This window comes from Ambystoma mexicanum, chromosome 9 (genome assembly GCF_040938575.1).
Source record: "Ambystoma mexicanum isolate Mex_15411 chromosome 9, UKY_AmexF1_1, whole genome shotgun sequence".
NCBI classification, from domain to species: domain Eukaryota; kingdom Metazoa; phylum Chordata; class Amphibia; order Caudata; family Ambystomatidae; genus Ambystoma; species Ambystoma mexicanum.
The window spans coordinates 1,392,857,416-1,392,876,009 of NC_090931.1; positions in this window are offsets into that span (position 1 = coordinate 1,392,857,416).

The window sequence follows — 18,594 nt, forward strand, 5'->3', positions numbered from 1 at the left end:
GGGGATTGGGGCGGTGGTCGTGCAGACAAGACACAGGAAGACTCGTGAATGGAGACACACTTATGTGGATTGCAGGGGGGCGTCCAGCGAGAGGGGGGATGCGTGGCAGGAGACACGGGGTCTGGAGGTAGACATGGGAACAACAACCCATGCTCTATAGACCACTTTGAAGTGTACATGGTCTTTGGCACCTCTTGGCCTTTATCGCTCCCTGACAGCTCCACTTGCCAGCAGCACAAGTACCCTGGTGCGAACTGCCTTTGATAGGGCGGGGGGGGGATTGGGGCGGTGGTCGTGCAGACAAGACACAGGAAGACTCGTGAATGGAGACACACTTATGTGGATTGCAGGGGGGCGTCCAGCGAGAGGGGGGATGCTTGGCAGGAGACACGGGGTCTGGAGGTAGACATGGGAACAACAACCCATGCTCTATAGACCACTTTGAAGTGTACATGGTCTTTGGCACCTCTTGGCCTTTATCGCTCCCTGACAGCTCCACTTGCCAGCAGCACAAGTACCCTGGTGCGAACTGCCTTTGATAGGGCGGGGGGGTGGATTGGGGCGGTGGTCGTGCAGACAAGACCCGTTTGCCGCAGGGCCTCACCAAGGAGAGGCCATCTAACTGAATGTAAGAGGATGGCTGCAGGATCTACTACATGGAAGGCAGGGGGGTGAGTTTATAAATACCTCACCCTCCCAGGAGAATATATGGGGGTCATCTCTGTACCCGGTGCCCAAAAAGAGGATTTATTATGATCAACCATATTTATTATTTACCTATAACCATGTTTTGTATCAATAAAATCCAACGGCATTTTATTGCCAACGCTTGATGCCAACCCACAAAATAATATATGTATGACTGCTGCATATATGGGTTCAACGGTTATGTGGCTTGAAGGTGTGCGGCCAGCGTGAGGGAGGATGCTGGCCGGAGACATGTGGTGTGACAAGACAAGGCACTGGAAGGCTATTCAACGGAGACACACTAGATTCATTTAAAAAATCAAAACAACCATTGTTGAAATATATGTTGGCCTTTATTTTAGATTTTAATTAAACATAAATAATAAACATTACACATTGTAAAGTTGAGGTTGCAGCACATCGAGGGAAAACCCGCGGTATTGTCCACTGTCACTGGGGAAATGTTGTCTAATGGCAAGTACCGCACAGGCAGGTATTACTCTCCGAACGCGGTGTCCGAGCCTCCCGTGAAGCCACCAAGTGAAGCAACGATAGGCCACCAGCCTGTACCACCTGTGAAAAAGAAAGATGCAAACTGTATTAAACTGACAAAACTTTCTTATCAATGTCGATTCAGGTAAAACATGTCATTTTGCTTAGAAAAAAATTATATCTAGAAAATGCACAATATGGAACCAATTTACATGCGTTCGAATGATATGTAGATGTACTTTTATATGTGGGAGACGACCATGAAATAGTAGTGGCATCACTGACATCACAAACAGAGTATACTTACTCGTTACTCGGATTACGCGGACGAACAGTGCCGCGAAGTTCGTGCATAAGCACCATCATCATCCTCAACACGGTCCGTGAGAGGCAGGCTTCCCTGAACTCTGGCAGCTCGGTGATGCATTGCGGACTTTGCTCGCCTTCCTGCAGACTTTGCTCGCTTTCCGAAATGTAGGCCAAGCACCCGGAATTTTCACGGCAGCAGCAGTTCTCCTCCTCAGTGGGCATTAGCTCGCACCGATTGCACGTGCACCAGGTGGAGACGCCGTCCATGCGACATGGTCCAGGCTCTTCATCCGTTGACTGGTCCTCCCAACTGCCGTCCGAATCCCCATCGTTTCCGCGTGCTTCCCTTTCCAGTAGTTCCTCCTCGGTGTACTCAGGCTCGTACATGTAGGGCATTATTGTAGCCATTGTGTGGTAAACAGAGTAAAATAATTTACCGAGATGGTACAGGTGTTTACACGGGCTACAAGCGACGAAGGTAGCTGACCAGAGCACTGAAACGAGTCACAGAATACTCAAAGTAACACACAGAGAGGAATGGAATCGAAAATCTGCTGCTGTGTGTTGTGAAACGGTCTGTTTATACTTATTGGGGAAAGAGGCGTCCTGCCATTTCCATGGCAACACGTCAATAGCTGAGGCGCAGCGATTGTTGACACGAGACGTGCTTGAAATGGGCAGTACGCGTCTGCTGATGTCAGGCTCAGGGGAGGGGGATTTGATTTAGTGCCGCAAAGGCAGGTGAGCCAGGTCGATGGGGCGAAATGATAGGATTATCACAAAATGGAGGCTGATTTCGAGTGCGATAATGGGCGAAAAGTCGGGTAAGGTCCATAGGAAAGTTTTCTACGATCTACCGATTTATGCTTACAAACACATGGCCGACCCCTAGGGACAATAAAAAAAAATTCCCGGAACTATCCTTTAAACACCGACCGGTCGAGTGTACTCACTGACTCAACAGGAGGATGCAGTCCTGAAGAAGTACATTGACAAGGCACTTAAGATGGGCTTCATACGTCCTTCACAATCCCCTGCGGCCTCTCCTTTGGTTTTTGTCCCCAAAAAAGAAGGTTATTTAAGACCCTGCGTAGATTACAGAGCACTCAATGCTGTTACTGTAAAAATCAGTATCCTTTGCCATTAATTAATGTTCTATTGGATCAGTTGGGCACCTCTGTCATTTTCACCAAACTGGACTTGCGTGGGGTGTACAATCTTGTACGCATTATGGAAGGAGACGAGTCGAAGACCACTTTCAAGATGCGGTATGGTCTGTTGGAATACCTCGTCATGCCTTTCAGTTTGTGCAACACCCCGCGACCTTCCAATACTTTATGAATGACATATTTGGGGACTACATTGATCAGTTTGTTGTTATCTACTTGGATGACATACTGATTTATTCAGCATCTGTTGAGGATCATATTGAACATGTGTCCAGAGTTCTACAAAGGCTGCATGACAATCATCTTTTCGTCAAGGCGGAGAAATGTGTGTTTCACACTCAGGCAGTAGAATTTTTGGGTTATGACATTACCAGTCATAGAGTGAGGATGAGCCATTCCAATACCTAGTTCCATCAAATCCTTGCAATCCTTTCTTGGGTTTGCAAACTTTTATAGGAGGTTTATCCAATCCTTTTTTAAGGTGGTGGCACCACTTACAGCCTTAACAAGTCCAAAGACCGCATTCCTCTGGACCCAAGAGGCTCAGGCCGCATTTGAGTTATTAAAGGAGTAATTTACCACGGCCCCTGTCCTACAACATCCGGATCCAGACATACCATACATCGTAGAAGCGGACGCTTTAGGTGCTATCCTTTCGCAGGAATGTAAAGATACTGGGGTGGAACATCCTGTTGCATTTCTTTCTCGTAAGCTGGCCCCATACGAGAAGAATTATACAGTGACGAAGAAGGAATTGTTGGCTATCAAGGATGCATTCCTGACATGGTGACATCATTTCCTTGGGGCTAAGTATCGGGTGTTTGTTTATTCAGATCACCGTAATCTTCAAGCAATCAAAACAATGAAGTGTCTTACTGCACGTCCCGCTCGGTGGCATTCTTTCTTTGCCCATTTCAATTTCCACATCACGTATCGACCTTCCAGGGAGCATATGCACTGTCCCGTCTCCATAGTAGTGCTAATGAAGAGTGCAGTAAGAAACTTCCGCTCTTGGCGGATAACGTGATTTGCAGTTGTTCTGTACAACCTTCTCTAAAGCAGGATATTCAGGAATGGGTTTCCCAGAATCCACAGGAGGTGCATACTCTCAATCTAGAACTCAGAAATGGCCTCCCTTTCATGCATGGCGTTTTGTATCTACCTAACGAGGAGACCCATAAAAAGCCATTGCGTTGGGGACATGACTCTTTGGTAGCCGCCCATCCGGGCCAAAAGAGGACCTTGGACTTGCTTCAACGATGGTGTTGGTGGCCTAGAATGGCACGGGATGTCATAGACTATGGGCCTCATTACAACCTGCCAGTCCGGGACCGTGCAAAATCCGTGACGGCAGTAAAAACGTTTCCGTGTCCGCAAGGGTGCGGAAAAACCGTCCGATTACACGCTGTCGGTCGCGCGCTCCACACGGACTCGGAAACGTTGTTACCGCCGTCACGGAAAACCCCACGGAAATGGAAATAACGAAGCCACAAGTGGCGCAAAACCCGTTTCCGCCTCCGCCGCCACGGACACGGAACCGGAAATACCATGATCGCCAAAACAGGAAACAGAGAGGCGGCCATCATATAAAAGCACAATCCATTGCCATCCAGAGCCAGCACAAGCACAATCCTGACTCTGAGAAGCCAAAAGGGACCACCAGCATGTCTGCCAGGATTCCTGCTCAGAGGCAGCGCAAACAGCGCTTCAGCGAGGCGGAGCTAACCGTCTTGGTGGAGCACATTGTGGACAATGCTGAGATGCTGTTCAGCGCCGACCAACGGCGTGCCACACAGCAGCGGAGGAAGGAGGTGTGGGCCGAAGCTGCACGCAAGTGTACCGCCGTGGGCGTGGCAGTGAGGAGCGTGAAGGACTGCCACAAGCGTTGGGACGACCTGAGGCTGAGGGTACGCAACCTCATTTCCACGCACCGCCAACGCAGCAGTGGGACAGGCGGAGGACCCCCTTCCCCACTGAGGCTGCAAGCATGGGAGGAGCGTTGCAGCAGTGTCCTCCACCTAGAGGGAATCCATGGGATTGGGCAGGCTGAGGCAGGAGTGAGCCCACCTGCAGATGCCGGTAAGTGCCCAAACATGAATGCCACATGTAAATATGCAGTTGTGAGTACTGGGCCAAAGGACCCATTAACAACCCCCCCCCCCCCCAGGCAGTGCATGTGTGGGCCAAAGGACCCATTAACAACCCCCCCCTCCCCCCAGGCAGTGCATGTGTGGGCCAAAGGACCCATTAACAACCCCCCCCCCAGGCAGTGCATGTGTGGGCCAAAGGACCCATTAACAACCCCCCCCCAGGCAGTGCATGTGTGGGCCAAAGGACCCATTAACAACCCCCCCCCCAGGCAGTGCATGTGTGGGCCAAAGGACCCATTAACAACCCCCCCCCCAGGCAGTGCATGTGTGGGCCAAAGGACCCATTAACAACCCCCCCCCCCCCCAGGCAGTGCATGTGTGGGCCAAAGGACCCATTAACAACCCCCCCCCCAGGCAGTGCATGTGTGGGCCAAAGGACCCATTAACAACCCCCCCCCCCAGGCAGTGCATGTGTGGGCCAAAGGACCCATTAACAACCCCCCCCCCCCCCCGCAGGGGACCCATCATGATCCGTATGGCAACCAATATCACTGAATGCAGACACCAGCAATCAGATGCATGTGACTAACACTAATCAATGTACAATCTTAATGACGCATGTGATGCACCCATCTGCCACCACAACAACACTAATTGCATGCCCTTTGTGTCCCCACAGCCGTTTCAAGTGACAGTGATACTGCACAACAGGCCAGCCAATCAGCATCGGCAAGCACACTAGCCACCGCCACCACACAGGAGGATGCTGCCGGCAGTTCTGCACCTCTGGTCACATCACCAGCCACTACAGATGTGCGGCACACCACCACCACCACCAACATCCCCACCGTCTCCACACTGGCTGAGTCCAGACATGTGCCACGGGAACCTATCATGGCCACCCAACACAACACCGAAGGCAGCAGCACTGCAGAGGGGGCGGCCTGCAGTGATAACAGTGCCCCGCAAGAGCACTCGGAAACGGGGCCACAGGGGGAGATGCCCACATTGGAAGACCTGGGCTCCTTCCATGAGCTGGGGTTCAGCCCCACTTCACTGGGGAGTCCCATGAGGTCGCCCACCCCATCCATGGCCGAACTGAATGCCCGCATGCAGCGGATGGAGGACCAGCAGGCTACCCTCACCCAGCTGGTGGAGAGGCAGCTAGAGGAATCCAGGCTGCAGAGGGAGAGCTACAGCGCCTCAGTGCGTCGCCTGTCGAGGTCCATTGGACGCTTTGCGAGCACCATAGTGACCCTTGCACGCCATGTGCGGGAGGGCAATGACCACACCTCCAGGCTTGTAGAGGCCATGTTGGTTGGCCAACAGGCAAATCTGGCATGGATGCCCTCAATCCCTGATTCTGGCCAATCAAACACTACCACCCCATCCAGCTCCACTACTGCCAGTCCGAGGAGGCGCTCGAGTAGGCTAACGGGTCCCTTGGGCAAGGTTGCACAGAAGCGCACACGGAAGTGATGGCATGTGTGTGGGGCAGTGCAGGACACATGTGGACTACAAGGGTGTGAGAGGGGTGGGCACGTTTGGGTGGTGGGGTAGGTAGTTTTGGGTGTTTGGACAATGGGCTCTGGGTGGGGGTGGGCACGTTTGGGTGGTGGGGTAGGTAGTTTTGGGTGTTTGGACAATGGGCTCTGGGTGGGGGTGGGCACGTTTGGGTGGTGGGTGGCCCCGGGTGTACAGCTTCCCTAACCAATCCACCTTCTTCCCTGTTGTAATTACATCAATACATCACCATTTCAAATCAAGACATACATGTGTGGACATTGATCATTTATTTTGCAGTGCAACTATTAATTCATTCTCGTCGCCATGTTTGTGCATTACTGTGAATGTGCTTTGACTCAAAAGTAAATGCGAATCAGGGCATCCCGTGCTCTCTGGCCATCATGTGGACCCCCAGGGGGAGGCGGTGCCATCCCATCCCCATCTCCATCTCCATCCCCATCCCCATCCCCATCTTCCTCATCTGCGTCTGGTGGCATTGGGATGTTCCTGCGCAGGCATATATTGTGCAGCATGGCACATACGAGCGTGATTTTGCCCGTCTTCACTGGGCTGTAAAGCAGTGATCCGCCAGATCTGCTCAGACAGCGGAAACGGGCCTTCAACAGTCCAAATGTCCTCTCAATAATTCCACGTGTGCGGATATGTGCCCTATTGTATGCCTCTTCATGCCTGTTCCTTGGTCTCCGTACAGGTGTCATCATCCATGGCGTGAGTGCATATCCCGCATCACCTACATGGGATGTAGATGGGGGAACATGTCAGTGTTTGTGGCATCATGTCCTCATCTGCTGCTGTGCATTCTTGTATCATCATTCATTCATGCATATGTGCCATGCAGTGTCTGGAGGTATGTTTTGGCCATCACGAGGTATGTCGCTGACTGCATATGGGCCTACACATTAACGTGCATGTTTGCTGTGCCCTGAGGGTGACATTTGATTGTGTGCATGTCATGGTGCAGTGCTGTCCACACATGGCAGAGTGACTCCACTGTACGGAAGTAGTAAATACACGTCGTCTCATTCACACGCCTCTCGTGCTTTTTGGGGCAGTGTTTCAATTGAGGGTGGGTGTCTGCAGTGGCACAGGGTTCATGGGACAGTGACGGGATTGGCTGTGGCAGCGTGTGCACGGGCACATTGTGGTGCCCTGTCATGTCTACCTTCATGATGTTTGGCATCCGCTGTGTATTTGGTAGATGGAAGGGGGGTGATGCATGTGCGGTCACAGCGGCACACTCACAATGCTCATTGGCCTGGACACACACACACACACCACTCCGACAGGGTTGTAGCATCATCAGCTGTACTCACCCAATAGCCATGTGCTTTGTCCGGCATAGCGTTCCATGTACCGTGGCAACGTGGAATTCCGCAGTACCATTGAGTCATGTGATGAGCCTGGGAAACGTGCACAGCAGTGTGTAATCAGTTGCATGGCATCACAAACCATCTGGACATTCAAAGAGTGATACTGTTTCCTATTGCGGAACACCGCCTCAATTGCATGTGGTACTGTCAGCTCGACGTGGGTGCAGTCAACTGCGCCTATGCAATTTGGCATGCCTGCTATGGCATGGAAGGCCAACTTGGTGGCAATGACCTCGGGGAGGGTGCGGGGTAGGGCTATGTGTTCCGACACATGGCGCAGCAGGGCATCCAGTACCTGTACCAGGATTTTTGAGAAACACGGTTGTGATATGCCGTGCAGCTCACCAACCGTGTGTTGATAGGTGCCAGTGCCAAGGAAATGCAGAACTGAGACAACCTTCAAGAGGGGGGGATGGCGGTGGGGGTGTCAATTAGGCTGCTGATGTTGTCCTCAATCATGGCGGTGATGTGCAGGATTGTTGCACGGTCCAGCCGGTATAGGGTGTGGATCTGTCCTGGGGTGAGGTTCCAGGGTGAGGCCCTGATGCGTGGTATTGGTGGCTGGCGGCGGGGTCGGGCTGGCTGGGCAATGGGGTTTGCCATAGCTGCAGGGTTGGCTGGTTGCCGCCTGCGCCTCCTCCGCCTATGCCTCCTCCTCTGCGCCATTACTGCCACCATGTGCAGTACTGCCTGTTGGTTGAGTAGGCCCAGTCCCAGTGCTACTAGCCCTGCTGCCTGCATGGTTCTGTGTTGTGTTGGGCTGGGTGTGGCCCTTTTGTAGGCTCCCAGTGGCCTGCTAGGTCCAGCTGGGCTGATTTGGTGCACCTGTGCCCTGATTCAGTACAGCAGGCAGTGTATAACGCCATGTTCGCGGTGGCGGCGGTTCCGCCACCGTGATCACGGTATTTCCGCAATTTTTTTCCCGGTATTTCCGTGTCCGCGCTAGTTGTGATGCTCACGGTGTTTCGTGTTGCCGGTAACGGAGGGGTTTCCGTGCAGGCGGAATTAAGGGGAACCCTATTTCCGCGGTGGCGGTTTAGGGTGGTGCTATTACCGGGGCCGCGGGTCATGATTGCGCGGACATGGAAACGGTGCCGGTATGGTTTTACCGGCAGTGTTAATTCCGGACCGGAGTACTTGTAATGAGGCCCTATGTCTCTTCCTGTTCAGTATGCACACAGTGCAAAAACACACCAGGCAAACCTATGAGGCTGTTACGTCCTCTACCAGTGCCACATAAACCATGGTACATGGTTTCCATGGATTTCGTAGTTGATTTACCTCCGGTCCATGGATACGATACTATATGGGTAGTGGTTGATTACTTCACTAAGCTGGCCCTATTCATACCATGTAAGGGAATCCCTACTGCAAGTGTCCTGGCAAATTTATTTTAGCAGCATGTTTTTTGGTTTTTTGGATTACCTTCTGTGGTGATTACAGATAGGGGTTTGCAATTCGCATCCCGTTTTTGGAAAGCCTTGACTTCAGCCCTTCTTATGGATGACCGAATGTCAAGTTCTTACCATCCTCAAACTGATGGACAGACAGAACGAGTCAATGGCACTATGGAACAATATCTACAATGCTTGTGTCTGCAATACCAGTCTACATGGTATTTGGTATTGCCAGCAGCAGAGTTTGCATACAACAACTCGGTGCATTCTTCAACTGGCACCATCCCGTTCTATGCCCTGTATGGACAACATCCGAGGTCCATTCCATTGGATTTGGAACCTTCTGGAGCGATTCCTGGTACGGCCAACAAATTGATAGCTCTCACTGAGTTGTATACTAGAATTAGGAAACATCTGGTGAGGGCTCAGGCTCGCTCTAAATACTATGCTAATAGACATAGGGCTGCGGCTCCTGTCTACAAGACAGGCATGTCTGTCTGGTTATCCACCAGAAACCTGAGGATTCCCAGGAAAAAGAAACTCCTGCTGAAGTTTATTGGTCCTTACAAGATCACTGAGGTGCTCAATACTGCAGTGGTTCGTCTGGAATTGCCCTTACTTTGGCGGGTACACCCCGTTTTCCATGTTTCTCTTGTGAACCCTTGTATTTCCATGACTCGGTTGCCCGTCCGGCCTTTGGCGGTTTCTGTGAGGGGCTCCGACGAATATGAAGTCCGGGCCATTCTGGTCATGAAAATACATGCTGGTATCCCTTACCACCTTTATAGAATGGAAGGGATACGGACCGGAGGACCGGTCGTGGGAGCCTTTGGTAAATATCCATGCTCCGACTTTGTTGCGTCGCTTCCATGCCAGCAGAGTGGTGGGGTGCTCTTTGGGGGATGGCACTGTCATGCCTTCAGTCCTCGCGTACCTGCTTCTACGCGTAAGTCTTCCAGAACTGTGATGCTGCCTGTCCACACGGCCAATAGAACAGCCAGGGCGTTTTATACTCAGTGGAGACTGTTCGGGAAGTTGCCTGGGAAGCGTTTCCATTAACATTCAACACTCGCATTTGTAACACTCGGTTTCATTGACAATCAACACTCGCAGTGGGGACATCATGTGGTATGCGACTGGTCACATGTTTCTATTGCTCTGGGAACGTAATGACATCACGTGGTATGCAAGTGGTCACATGTTGCTATTGCATGCATAAAGCGTTGCGTGTCACTGCGTTCGCTGCTTCTGATCGTAATTGATTCCTGGCGTTCTGGAGCTTCACCCGCTTGCTGTGGACATTTTCATTTTCGGTACCTACCCGAAGCGTTCTTTCCACAGCGGTTCGTTCTAATCCTTTGTTTTCATTTCGACTCGAGTCTGTTCCATTCCACATCCATTCCACAAGGAACGGCTGCTTCTTTGTACAATCTGGCATTGAAGTCTGTTGGCTTCTCATCATAGCGGTTTCTCAGCTATTCCATCGGTCATAGTGGTCTTCCCGCCATTCTATCAGTTATAGGAGTCTCCCCGCTGTCTAAACTTTCATAGGGGATTACGCTTGAACACATAGGTGGTTATGCTTGTGACATTGGGTGGACACGGGCCGTTATTTCTTTTCCTGCTTCTTTTTCTATGTGCATTAATCAGCCTATAACTGTCGATAAACTTGTCTCCATTACAAGGGCAAGTCACTTCTTTCAGACACGAAAGACTTGGAACAACAATTGCCAATACCAACGTTAGAACACCCTTGGGCATTTCTCCTTAATTCAGGACACGTGCACTGGACTTATTGGACGCTATTCTGAGTGCACCAACCCGACACCAGTGCAGCCCTTGTTCCTTTCGGGTTTAGTTACCTCTACTACCATCCTTTTCCTTGTCGTTGTTTCCCACTTGGATTACCTGGTGTTCAATGGATTCCTACCTGAGACTGGCCTTATCAGCAGGTTAGTGTGTTATGGAAAAGTCCATAATTCTGAACGTAGCATTAGTATAGTTTTAATGTACGTTTTGTTTCTATTGCAGTCTGGCAATTTATTATGCATGTGAAAATCCTGATAAGAAATTAACTTTGGTGCTTGTTTGTTACCACATGCCCTCTGCAGTAAGAGACTGTTATTGGAAAGAAGGCTTTGGCAGAAAGCCCTAATACCTATGCTTTGAACTGTATCCTCGTGGCAGAGATGCCAGAGTGTGTGCGAAGCTCGAACGTGCTGCCTTGCCCCGTGCTGAAAACCTGGGGAAGGGAAGCCAACTGCTCAACTATGCTGACATATTATTTCTTGAAAACGTTTCTTTTTGCATACATTATTGTCCCACACCATTTTGTATTTAGAAGCAAGAATTGGCAATAGGTCTATTACTATAGGCCCTTTTATTTTGACAGACTCGACTAGGACGGCGTCATTATTATTTGATGGTCGTAGCTTGCTCCCATCCTTAGATTTAGGTTTAGATAGGCGTTCAACCAACCCATTGAAGTTTAATAAACACCCTTGAACTGTGATCACTTGTGGCTGTCTTCAAGTGTTTGATACCATGCCTTCCTTACAGCAGAAACACAAGGTACCCTTTGGTGGGGTCCAACATAAAGGTGCTGCCTTTGCAGACGACATGCTCTTAACATTATCGAGGCGAGAGAGTCACCGAGGGCATGAAGGGAATTACTAGAGAGCTTTGGGAGAGCCACATCTTAAGATCAGCATTGAGAAGTCAGAGCTGCTCAACGTCACAGTGAGGGGCAATGAGGTAATGGAGCTAAAAGCATCTTCACCTTTTTCATGGAAGTCAGGAGGGATAAAATATTTGGGAGTTCAGAACAGGCCATGGCTATCGGAATGGGATGCATTCAGTTACCCATCTATGTTATCAGAGATAAAGTCGGACTTACAAAAATGGAAGAATCTTAGGGTCTCATGGGTGGGTAGAATGGCGGCAATCAAGAGGGTGACACTCCTGAGGCTGCTATACTTGTTCCAAGCAATGCCCCAGGCAGTTCTGAAATGTTTTTTGAAGGAACTGGCAAAGCTGGCAAGCGATTTCATATGGGATGGGAAGGGGCCGAGGATGAGTCATGCTCTTTTGACAGCCCCAAGAAGGGAGGGCGGGATGGCACTTCCCAACTTTCAGCTATACTACAAAGCGGCCCAAATGCGTATAATTCAGGAGTGGTTCTCCGGGCATAAGGGGAAACAGTGTGTGGCCATGGACAGAGCAGTAGCAAGACAGCACAGACTAAAGCATATGTACCCGAGTGCAATCACAAGATTGATAGCAGACACGTGGGACAGGCTTGTAGGGAAATACAGGATTCCAACCTTCCCATCGCCCTTCACCCCCATTTTTGGCAACACAGATTTCACACGAGGAAGGGAGCAGGGAGCATCTGGCAAATGGCAGGAAGGAGGGTGCCAAGTGCTGAGAAACATGTTTCAGGGCTAAATATCAGGTCATTTATAGAATGCAAGGAAAGCTTTGGGGTGGGGAAAATGAGAGGCTGAGCTATTTTCAGCTACAGCACTGGCTACAAAACATGTGGATAAAAATGGCAACCACCCGACAACTCACCCCCTTGAGAAATTCCTTATAACACATGTCAGGGCTAGAGGCATGGTGTCGAACCTTTACAGGATTTTGAGCAAAGCCACCCCCGAGAGTCATGGCCATATATGGACCTCTGGGAGAGGGTGATTGGAAGGGGAATTAACAGGGAGCAATGGGAGAGACTGTAGAATTTGATACCATGGGTGGCCAGGGCTTCCCAACTGCAAGAATGTTGGTATAAAGTATTATTCGGATGGCACTATACCCCAGCTCGTCTTCATAAGATCTTTCCGGAGGTTGCGCAAGACTGCTTGAGAGGGTTTGGGGGAGTTGCCCTAAGATTGAATCATTCCGGAGGGAGGTGCAGGAGTCAAAAGCCCAGGTGTTCGGGGAAGAGACGCAGGGCCCCCCGGAGGAGGTCTTGCTGGGGGTGGACAGAGGTGCAGAGGATGGTGAGTGCAGCCGAAGGACAAAGGCACAGGTGATACTTACCATGGCAGTAATGATGCTCATAGCCCAACGATGGAAAGGAGAGGCGACCCCCATGATCCAAGATTGGATCCGCAAGATCTGGGACTTTGTTGTGCTGGAATGGGCAACGTACGCCATGAACAATAACTTGTCATGATTCCCCAGGGACTGGAGGAAGGTTCTGGCTTTCCTATGGGAGAATTATAGAGCCCAATGGTACCCCCAGCGCTTAACACTCTTGGACTTAAACTAACAGGGAGATTATGGCAAGGTTTTGGGGGGTTAAAAGGTTTCATGGACTCCAAGGGAAGCAGGGGCTTGGGGGGAAAGTGGGGAGCAAAGGGAGGAGGGCTTGTTGGGGGGTGGGTTGGGAAATATTGTTGGGTATTGTTGGAAATCAATAAAAAAAGTTTAAAAAAATCATCTGTAGGTACAACTGCATTTAGTTGGTTTTGTACATTCATGTGTAGTGATACACAAAATTGCAACCTTGCCAATCAGGGCTTTAGATGACAGCAGTAGCCGCTGAAAGCCAATAGTGTATTCAAAGTATGTGCTACAAATACTGACAGTAGTCTGTTGTAGCACTTCCATTATGCAGTAGTGAGCTACAAGGAATATGCAAGCCTAGTATGAGTGATAGGTCACATTATGCATTGTTGATAGACAGGCAGGGAGAGGGCCCTAGCTCTGTACCTAATAGGTATTTTTGGAGTGTTTGGAACATTATGGCACCTATATAGCGCTTAGATAGCCAGTCTTAAGCGCTATAAACACTAAGCTATGAGTGCATGCCTTTTAGAGCTTGCAGATGGGGTTAATACATCCCTGCTTCCCTTAGAATATTCTGCCTCACTAACGGTAGCCCTGCATGGCCCCAAGCTAATCTTCCTTTTCTCTGGGAAGGCACTGATAAGACATTCCTGAGCTTTCGCAGATGGGAGCCAGGAAGGGGCTCAGAAGGAGCAGTGGAAATTAACAGAGTTGGGTTTTTTCCATGAGCCAGCCTATATTTTGCACAGGGAAAGTTCTGGAACTGTGCGTCATGGACGGGCAGCACGAGATTATAAAATATCCATGCTCCCATGACTCGGGTGGGAGATCGTCCTGTGGAATTGGTTCGTGCAAAATCAAGTGCCCGGAATTGGAGCTCTGACGGCATCCTGCAGCACGGTTCTCTGAGCGGGGCTTGTTACAGCTAGCTTATGAGGGCCAGGGTCTCCCAGTGCTGATTAAAGGGACGTAAGACTATGTTTCTCTATATTTCTCTATGTTTCTCTATGTTTATCTAAGTTCCATGTTTCTCTATATTTTGCATTTGTCTAAGTTTTATGCTTTGTAATCTTCTCTAACTTGAATCCCAAATGTATATGAAATTCACTGCTTAGAATAAAAATACTAAAACTTATTGAAGGTGTCATTTGTCACTAGCATGAGATCACTGCTCAGCACAATAGAACCTGTATTTTGGGCTGAATTGGGTATTTTTTGCTCTCAAAGGGCTGGCCCCGAGGAAGATTTTGCCCATATCAAGACATTTGGTGGCAGCTTTGTGGGATTTGTGAAGAGCAGTGCCTTGCTGTGAAATGACAAATTGTGTGAGAGAACACAGTGTAGAGTGGGGAGCAGGCTGTCGCATTTCCTTGGTGGTCTCACTGCAGCTCTGAGACTTCAAAAGACAGCAATGTTGTGTCGGCTTGCCGTGGCCGATAGCTTGTGTGGTTAAGACTCCCTTCAGTAAATCAGTCGTGACTGACTTATTGCTTGGGAATGGAGCCAGGGAGTACAAGGCGATAAACAAGCGGGAAATGGCTTTGTTTAAAGCACTCCGATGAATGGTCAAGAAAGATGTATGCTCAATTAGAAAAGAATTTTATCATGCGGTTTCCCCAGTTTAAAGTTGTAATTTGAAATGCAAAGTGAGACGGAGTTCTCATCTCTATTCTGTCATGAGGGCAGGAAAAATAATTGCAAGTATTTGACATGCAAATTGTGAATAGTAATCTAACCATTGACTCAGCCCCAGTGTGCTAGCGAGTGGGGGGCTGTAATGTTCGGAGGCGAAGGTTCGCTTTTTTGATGTATGCTTTAGAAGTTTTGACATTCCTGAAAAATAACGTGGGGAATGAGCCGTGCTTAGGAGAAAGAGTAACATCTGTGCTGAGAGCCTAAAGGGTTTGTTTTTTTTCTTTTGGCAACTGTAAATTCTATGTGCTAGTGGTGGCATTCTGTTTTAAGGAAACACACTAAAATGACTATAATTATATTTTAAGCTGTGCCATGCTTATAATGGGTGAGAGACTCACTTAAAAAGAAAGTGAGTGAATGTTATTTGGATTTTCGATTGTTGTGTATTGATTTGAAATTGCAGAATCAGTTTGCAATGGTTTTGGGGGGAAAAAACAATTTATATTTTTCTAAATTGCCTCTAAATTGCCCCAGGAGTATTTTTTGACTGTTCCCACGCTATGCCATGGATTTGTACTGTTGCCTTATAAGTGATGCATGATTTAGAAATAGTGTCCTGTTGACTGTGATACATGGTGAAAAATGTTGTTGACACAATAACAGCCCACAAGCAATATAGAGTGTGGGTTGTTCTTGCAGGAAAGAACCGTGCAGGGAGCTGCACTGAACATGGCATTTTTTAAATGCACTGAAATAAGTGGTTATATTCTGGCAATGGTACAACAGAATGAAAAATCTGTGTGTGATAAGACAGCACAAAGATTTAGTAGGTTGCGGGTTCTTTTAAAAAATCGCACATTGCATTGGATTGAGCTCGTGAAGCAAAACTACAAGGTTACGAGGAAGAAGGAGAGAAAAAAAAACGTATGCTTTTAAATGGGACATTAATCAGTTCAAAACAAGCTAAAAGACGCTTTGACATTTTGCAAAATTACATGGAGTAGAATCTGATGACAAGAAAAGTGCCTCTTTTGAAAATAAGAGTCTTGCTGTGTGTGCAGAGCTTGTGCCTTGAAGCTGTCTTGGGCGAGGTGCAGGAAGGCAAACAAAAGCAGAATACTGCACTCCTGTTTAATGGTGTTTCAGATATGGGAGCTTTTCTGAGTTGCTGGAGCAGTGCAAGAAAGAGTTAATCTGGATGAACTGTCTGAAACGAGTGCCTTCCATTGAAGCCGCCACAGTGTAAGAGTTAAAGGCAAAGAGATAAGCTTGCTGCGCGAAAGATAAACAATGACATTCCTGCATTACATCCCCTGTGAGAGACACGGCAGTGTGAAAAACAAAAAAAACCGAGGAGAGGGGGTGCAAAGACAGAAATGCTGATCAGAAGTAAAGAATTTGCCCAGTAACACTGGAAGGAAAACAAATGCTGCATGCAGAATGGCAGATGGGCACATCACATCTGAACATTTGTGGAACCTGTGCATCTGTGAATGGGATAAGAAAAGACAGCTGCCCATTCCAACAGACATTGCTGTGCAAACTGCATTCCCATGCACCATGTGATGTGAACTGAAGTAAAGCGCTGTGCACTGGAGAAGAAACCTCTAGGCGCTTTGAGAAGAGAAAATACACATCTGGCAAACTGCAAGCTACATTGCCAGGGATGGATTAACTGACAAAGACATTATGGCATTCCAGATGGAAGCAAAACTGACAAAAGTGCTTAGCCGTTTTGCAAGAGACAACATGCAGAGCGGGGCTTTGGAGTACAACATGAACACTGCACATTAGCCATGATCCAGAAGCCTCACGGCTTGGTGCAAGAATGAATGATTTGTTGAAGCAACAAAAGAAACTGACTTAGACTATCGCGCTCAAAGGGGTGGTCCAAGAAACAGCAAACACCCTTTGAAAAAATGACAAGTGAAAAAAACCAGAGGCTTGGAAGACACTAGCTGTATGGAGAAAAATAAACAAAGCTGCTTGTGCAACTGCAGGCGGTATTGGACTGAAGGACTTTACCTTTGAAAAATGGAGTGATGCCAGCAGGGCAAACTAAATCAAGATCATGAGACACTGGAAGCACGTTGGCGCCTGGCATTCGTGATCGCTTTGGTGAAAAAGAAAAGCATTGTGCGACCTGGGTACTTATTATATGGCTTTTGTAAAAGCACAGATCAGTCTGAGGTACCATTGACAAACTATGATCGCATTGCACAAATGAGTTTGTGATTAGGCATTTACACCCCGTATGGTTGAGTGTAAATAAGCCCCCAGAAACATGCAGAAGGGTGATAAATAATTGCAGTAGCAATGATAAAGTGTGTAGTTACCTGATGAGACTTTTTGAAGATGGGGGTGGTATTATGGGAAGGGGTGGATAACGCTGATATTGAAGTTTTGATGACATCCTAATGTGAAGAATAATGACATTGAAGTTTTGATGAAATCCTAACATTTCTGTTTGTATTTTGCCTAGACAAAAAAAAAAAAAAAAGCAAGACAATTTATTTCACAATAACAGGAGTAAATGTGTGCAGTTTGTGGGTGACACTGATCTCAGAGAATATGCGAGTCAACTTTAAACATGTCCTGCACCGCACTCAATGCTGCTATCTGTTCTGCAACCTGCGAAAGGTGTCCAACAGAGTAATAACTTTTGCTGAACTGGCATGGTGCAGACTTGGCTACTTATCAAATATTTGATGCTACACATTCAAATGATTCAGTTGCTGGAAATAACTTAATTGACATGTCTTGCCTTTCTTGTTTAAAGGACTATGGACAATGAGTTGTGGACTGTAACATCATGCACCACAAACAGCGGTGTGACACAGCACTTGAATGCTAACACATTGAAAAATGGTTTTTAAATGCACTTTTGAGATGAATCTGAAAAAACGAAATGGTTTTACTCTTCCAACTGAATTGCTTTAACCAGAGATGTTTTGCTTTTTGAAAAAAAAAAACTTCTATGTTGCACGTAGGCAGGAAAATGATTTATGAATTGTTGGGGCAGCAGAATTATGCAAGTAGGAGCGTAATTTATTTTGAGATAAGATGAGTGCGCACATCAAAGTCACCTGTGCGTAGGTTAAGATTCTTAATTTGAAGTAATGCTGCCAAGTGTGTGAGCTCTAATTTGAGATGGTAACCTTTGAAACACTGGATACTTTTACAGCCACTTAAGGCAGGTAAATGAAACCATGACTGACTTGATGTTTGATTTTATGACACATAGTGTGACACGGTTTTTGTTAAACCAACCAGTTTCATGTTTTTGTGGGGACAGCTGTCTCCAGCACACTAATGCAAAGAGTCACCTTTTTGATTGTAGACATTTGGAATAATTCTTTGGAAAAGCGCTACAAATGAGTATCCACATGGAATTGCTAGCGTACTGGCCTGGCACATTGTCGGGCATCTTTTGTCACTGAATGGATACAACGATTTGTTTAATTTGTTTAATGTGATGTTTTTTCTGACCAAGAACTGCAGCGAGTGTTCTCGCCAAGATTTTATGGACTATAACTTGACTAAATGCATTTTACACAATGATGTGATGAAACAGCCACTGCCGGATAGTAGTATGGTGTTTGTGGCTAAAAACGAATATTGTATA